Raw genomic sequence first — 6,106 nt, 5'->3', positions numbered from 1 at the left:
TGGGCCCTTTAAGAGCCACGCCTCAGCTCGCCTTGGACCGTGGGCCTCTGGGGCCCAAGCCCTGTTAGTCTTCAAAGCCAGAGGTTTTGAGGCTCCTCTCTCAGGTACTGGTCTTAAAAATTGAGGTATCTGTAGGCGCCCGGGGGGCTCAGTCGGTTAAGTGTTTGACTTTGGCTCAGGTCGTGATCCCAGGGTCCTGGGACAGAGTCCCACAAGGGGCTCCAGGCTCTGCAGGGAGTCGGCTTCTCCCTCTCCTTCTCCTTCCGCCCCTCCCCCATCGTGCCTGCTTGTGCGCTCTCTCTCTCTCTCTCTCTCTCTCTCTCTCTCTCAAATAAATGAGTAAAATCTTAAAAAAAAAAAAAATGTTGCGGTGCCTGCTGTGGGGTACTAGCGCCTGGGTCCTCAGGAATCAGCTCAGGGTTTTGCGATCCTTGCCCATTGTGGGTCTCTGTGCTGTGGGTGGGGTTTACAGCGAGGCTGTGCATCAGGCTTCCCTGCTTGCTTTGATGTGGTTTCCCTCCTGTTTGCTCCATGTGAAGACGTTCCTCTGCCGGTTTCTAGATTTTTTTTCTGGAGAAAATTGTTCATATAGATCTGTAGATTTGGTGTGTGTATGGAAAGAGGGGAGGTCGGGAGCTTCCCAAGTTACTGTCTTGAACCAGAACCTCTAACATCTTAAGTGTAGAGAACCAGAGCATCAGAATCAGCAAACTTAGAGGAACCCCGTTGAGGTGAATACTCAAAGTAAAGCCATTATGTTTCTACTTCTGGGACTTCCATGCTCCGCTGAATTGATTTTGAGGCTGATCTCCATGTATTTAATTCAGGCTATTTGGGGTGGATTTTAGTCGTTCGCATTGAGAGAAGACGGTTTATTACATCTTTAGTGTGGTGAAGTAGAACATTCTTTATGGATCATTGCAAAGGATATATTTGCTTTCACAAAAATCATTCAGGTCTTTACGTTTTGAAAATATTCCAGGTTTTCTTTCCTTGAATGTATGTGACTTAGGTACAGAAACACTTTTTTTTTTTTTTTTCCTCTTCCTTTGTGGTTAGTTAGCTTTTTTACTTTTTTGGAAACAGCTTGATTCAAGTTTGATTACAGGTTGCCACAGAGATGCTAAAAGAACATATAAAATCTTGAGAAATCTAGTAAGTGTCATATTAATCTATTTTTGTTTACTTTTTATTTTTATTTTATTTTATTATGTTGATAGTCACCATATAATACATCATTAGTTTTTGAGGTAGTGTTCCATGATTCATTATTTGGATATAAAACCCAGTGCTCATATTTACTTTCAACTAGTATTATTTTCAACTGGTATTATTTTCAGGTGAAATAGGTTAAAGATGTATTATTTTAAAGATTAGAAATTATTGAAGTTTATGGGACCACTGTCTTTTACCTCTGTAAATTATGCCAGTGATATGCCTATCAAGAGCAATTTCATGGTTTGATGATTCAACTGGTGGCTGGTTAGAAGTGAATTTCATGACTCATCTCTGAGTTTCCTCTGATGTTTTCCTTTATTTTTAGGTGGATAGGATTTAAAAAAGATAAGGCAATAGAACCAAAGTAAAATGGAAGGCGGTCGAGCTGTTTGAAGGTCAAAATCAGATTGTTTGCTCTGAATATTATCCGAGAACATTTCCTTACATATATTTCAAAAAGCCAGACTGAGTCACATGTTGAGTACCTGGGATAATAACAGTAGTCTGGGTTCTTAAACAACCTACAACTAATGTCCATATTTCACATGGAAATAGGTTGAAAATGTTACTTACAAGCTAAAAGTTCTATTTTGCAAAACTACATGTTCTCTGTTTCTGTGTGTTGTTTTCATATTAAGGCTTTAAATCAGAGCTTTTGGTATATCAGGATATAAAATGTTTGAATAAGTGAAGAACACGTGAAGGCTGGCAAAAAGATGGTTGAATTTGGATGTGGCTTCTTAGCAAAATTGTTTTCTCATTCTGGAATCAGAAATGGTCATGTTTCTAATATATTTGTATACTCAGACACAGATGCCAACTTTTGAGCTGTGTGCCTCCTATCTGACGATGTCATTTATTATGTCAGTTATTACCATAAAACAGGACCTATTTTCTCATCCCCACCCTTTCACATGTGTTTTCTCTACAGAATTCATGTTTCCCAAGACAAGGCCAATCCTATTTGAATATACTGTTTATTTATGCTTGCTGGCGTGCCTAAGCTGGTACCTGCTTGTTACCTAAAATAGTAGTAAAAGGTGAGGCCTTTAGATATAATTTGGGAGACCAGTCAAAGGATAAGACTATATTTATTAGAATCCTATGATCTTAAACTTGTTAGGAACTCTGGAGTTATCTTAGGAGCAGGGTATTTAATACTGGATGACAATAAATGTAGCAGACCCAGATCTATGCCTCAGTTATTCACTAAAACAATCTCTAAACTTTATAACAACCAGACAGTAAAAAAGAAGAATTGAAGTTATTTGGTAAAGAAAAGAGAACTGAGTGGACATTGATAGCTCTTGAGAAAACTGGTCACATAAGTAGTTTCTACTTCCAGTAAGGAAATGATGAATACTATATAATTTGCCGTCCAAACTGGGATAATTTTGAAAGTGAAGTGAGCTTATTAATAATTAAACATTAAAAGAAGTAGGCAAATGCAAAATGTATAGTCACCCTACAGTAATTTAACAGACACTCTGCTAAGTACCTGGGGAAAAAATGAAGACACCGTTCCTGTCCTCAAAAATTTCAAGGCTGTGAAGGTGGAACATATATGTTCTTATTAGGAATTAAGATAAAACTTTTTAGGGAGCACAGGGGAGAGGTTTCTATATGTAACCAAGGATGCAGAAAGATGCTGTTAAACCTTTTAAAATCTGTAGAGTTGAGAATAATGAGCTTTCATTCCGATTTGACAGCTAGGAAAGCAGACTCATGCTACTCAACTAGCCAAAGGCAAATGTGAAGCTCAAGTACATGGTCCCTGCGTTCCACTCTAAAAACTTTCCATCCCACTATGTTATCCTAATGGGACTTAACCAGAAGGAAAGGGATATAAGAAAATGCTAGAGATTTACTTTACTTTCCTTGGAGACAGAGGGTAGCATGAAGCTTCTTTGTGATTGAGTATATCCTTGCTGAAGAGAAGACCTAAACAACCAACTTACTCACTCACTTTTAACCTTATGACTCTTAAATCACGTACTCTTAATGCTTTGAGATCTCTAGTAGGGTTTTTTTTTTTTTTTTAAAGGAAGACTCTTTGACACCAGATTTTCTTTGTAAGTTATCTCATGACAAGGAATTGCAATTTGTATATCCTACTTCTAGGATAACAGCCTTTCACTATATCCCATTCTAAATGGAATGTCATTATATCCAGGTATAGCAAAAGCAGAGCCTAGTGTATGTAACACATCACCTCCACCAAAGTCCAATATGAGAACATTTCTCAAATGATGCTTTATTATATTCTAGAAACATGTTAGTTGGATATTCGGCTAGTTTGTAATATTGGGAATGAGCCTGCCTGCATGTAGACATACACTCATTTAGGCTCATGTTACATCATTGAACAATTCTGTCATTTGCTATTTCTCTAATGCTGCTCATTTCATTATTCATTTGGTAAACTTTTGACTCAATTCACCACATATGACCATTGAATCATCAAACAAACATGAATACTTGAAGCTTGTTTTTAATATTTTTCCTTGTTTTTATTTTAGTATAAGAATGTTTATTCAGTATTGGGAGGGAGACAAACCATAAGTGACTCTTAATCTCACAAAACAAACTGAGGGTTGCTGGGGGGAGGGGGTTTGGGAGAAGGGGGTGGGATTATGGACATTGGGGAGGGTATGTGCTTTGGTGAGTGCTGTGAAGTGTGTAAACCTGGTGATTCACAGACCTGTACCCCTGGGGATAAAAATATATGTTTATAAAAAATAAAAAATTTAAAACAGTATGTTTATTTTGAAGAAGAAATTTTAATGATAGAAAATGGTAATTATAAGAAAAATAATAAAATGTGCTGTCTTTGAGGCAGTAAGTGCAGCACTTAGCCCAAGACAATGGCCTACAGTCTCTGACTGACGGGTAAATATCACATTAGATGAAAATGATAAGAGTTTTAGTGGACTGAAGAATAACTTCCTCTTGACAGTGCTCTGACCTTTAACCTCTGGCCTAACTCTTGTTAGCTTCAGTAACACAGGGTAATTGTCACAGGTGTAAGATAAAAGACATCTCTACAGAAGCTACCAACAGTCTGAGATTTATTTCTTTTGATGACCACAAATGTGCTGCTGAGATAAAATCATAAGTTCAGACTTTCTCACATCTGGAAGGACATAAAAATTTACCCATGAGAAAGCAAAATTCCAAACACAAAGAGTTTTATTTACTGTTTAGTTTGAAGATCACTGTTGTAACAGGGAGGGTATGTGCATCAGGGCAAAGGGATGGTAAATAATGTTACTGTTCTTACCCTGAAAGCATGTTTCATACATAATTATGACACAGGTGTAATAAAGAATGCTTCATGCACAACAGATATCCCCAATTTTTATAATTATTAGTAAACTCTTACTGTGTCATACTCTGTGTGTCCTATTCTGAAATGATTCTTTTGTATTTATATGCTAATCACCTTCTTCAAAAGAAATCAGTTCTTTGAGTTTTATTTAAATGTTCTCTGAAGGTAGTAGCTTTAAGAGTACTTACAGATGATGTGATAACAATTGTGATTTCTCATGAAAGTTAATGCCTCCTCCTGTAAGAAAATATATTGTATTCAACTTTTTTAGCAACATAAGTAAGAAATTCAGAAAACACCATGAAGCACAATGAGTTATGCAAATCCACATTATAATAGAATAATATTACAAGGGAAAACCAAATGACTGTAACACCCATTAAAGTGAAGTCATTATAGTCATATACCCATGATTTAAAAAAAAAAAAAACAAAAACAGAAAAAAAAGAATGACTATTGCTGGTAAAATGAAAATGACTTCACATTTCATTAAAATGAAGTCAAAGCAGTAACCTGGCAGTGTTTTCAAAATGTTTTATCATGAAGGAAACAAAGTCAACTTTTCAAACACTTGCCACAATAAAGTGGTGTATTTCATTATTCTATTTATTTAGGGGTGTAATACTAGTATCATCCAAATGTTTGTTATTCAATATGAAGGAACCATAACAGTTTCTTAACTATAATAGATTTCCAGAATCCAATTTTTATTCAAAACTATCTAGCTAAGGCATAAATTACTTTTAAATTTATTGAGGGTTCTTATTCAGGTCATAGGTCTTGTCCTTCAACAATTTCTTTTAAACCACAGCATGCTTTCATGACACAAAATTAGTACATACAAGCTTTCAGATAATCCGTCAAGGAAAATACAAAGATTATGTTTATCTTCAAGTGATACTATAGGTAAATTACTTCAGTTGGTTCGGTAAAGGTGTAGCCAAACCCATTTGTTTCCAAAATACCACACTCTCTTTTTATTAAATCATGAAAATAAGGAATTATAATCATGTAACTTATTGTCATGCATACTTTCAATAATAATGCCTTCTTCCCAGACTACCATCTTTTCAAATGTGATGAGATCATCAGTAACAGTGTAGGATATGAAGGCTTAGCATGCTGTGTTGTTAGCACATTAAAAAAGAATTGCTGGGATAATTAACAACTACCTATTGGTCTGTGGGATGCATTCATTATGGCTCTACAAATTGGAGGTCTCCAAAATCTGTGCAATAAAATTTACTCTTTGTTCAGGAAGTTCCCCTTGGATTTGGGGAAAATTCTGGTTTGCTGTGTCTATTGTAATTGTGACAGGCAGTTGACATGTCTCATAGTCTAAATGTAGTGGCAAGCAGGGGGTGGTACAATGATGAAAAAAACTGCCATTCCATTCTTGTGCAAAGGAAAGGTGTTTCTTAGCATATTCCAACCTATGTTCAGACTAAGTTGGGTCCTCTGAGGTTGAAGGTCAAATCTGTGAGGTCAAAGCTATTTCTTGTCAATCTTCGTTTCACTAATGACACATGAATTGGAATTAGAACAAAGTAAGTAAAAACG

At 36.2% G+C, this 6,106-nt stretch overlaps 1 long non-coding RNA gene across 1 annotated transcript in view; it reads left to right on the top strand.

Moving 5' to 3' along the window:
- Window positions 1–2,208: 2,208 nt before the first annotated feature.
- Window positions 2,209–6,106, top strand: part of LOC116591232 — a 122,444-nt gene continuing 118,546 nt past the window's right edge. The window contains exon 1 of the long non-coding RNA XR_004285893.1: window positions 2,209–2,258. This is a non-coding gene — a long non-coding RNA (uncharacterized LOC116591232). The remainder of the gene's footprint in view (window positions 2,259–6,106) is intronic.

Source organism: Mustela erminea, chromosome 5, assembly GCF_009829155.1.
Source record: "Mustela erminea isolate mMusErm1 chromosome 5, mMusErm1.Pri, whole genome shotgun sequence".
Lineage (NCBI taxonomy): Eukaryota > Metazoa > Chordata > Mammalia > Carnivora > Mustelidae > Mustela > Mustela erminea.
This window is presented reverse-complemented; position numbering and strand designations above follow the sequence as displayed.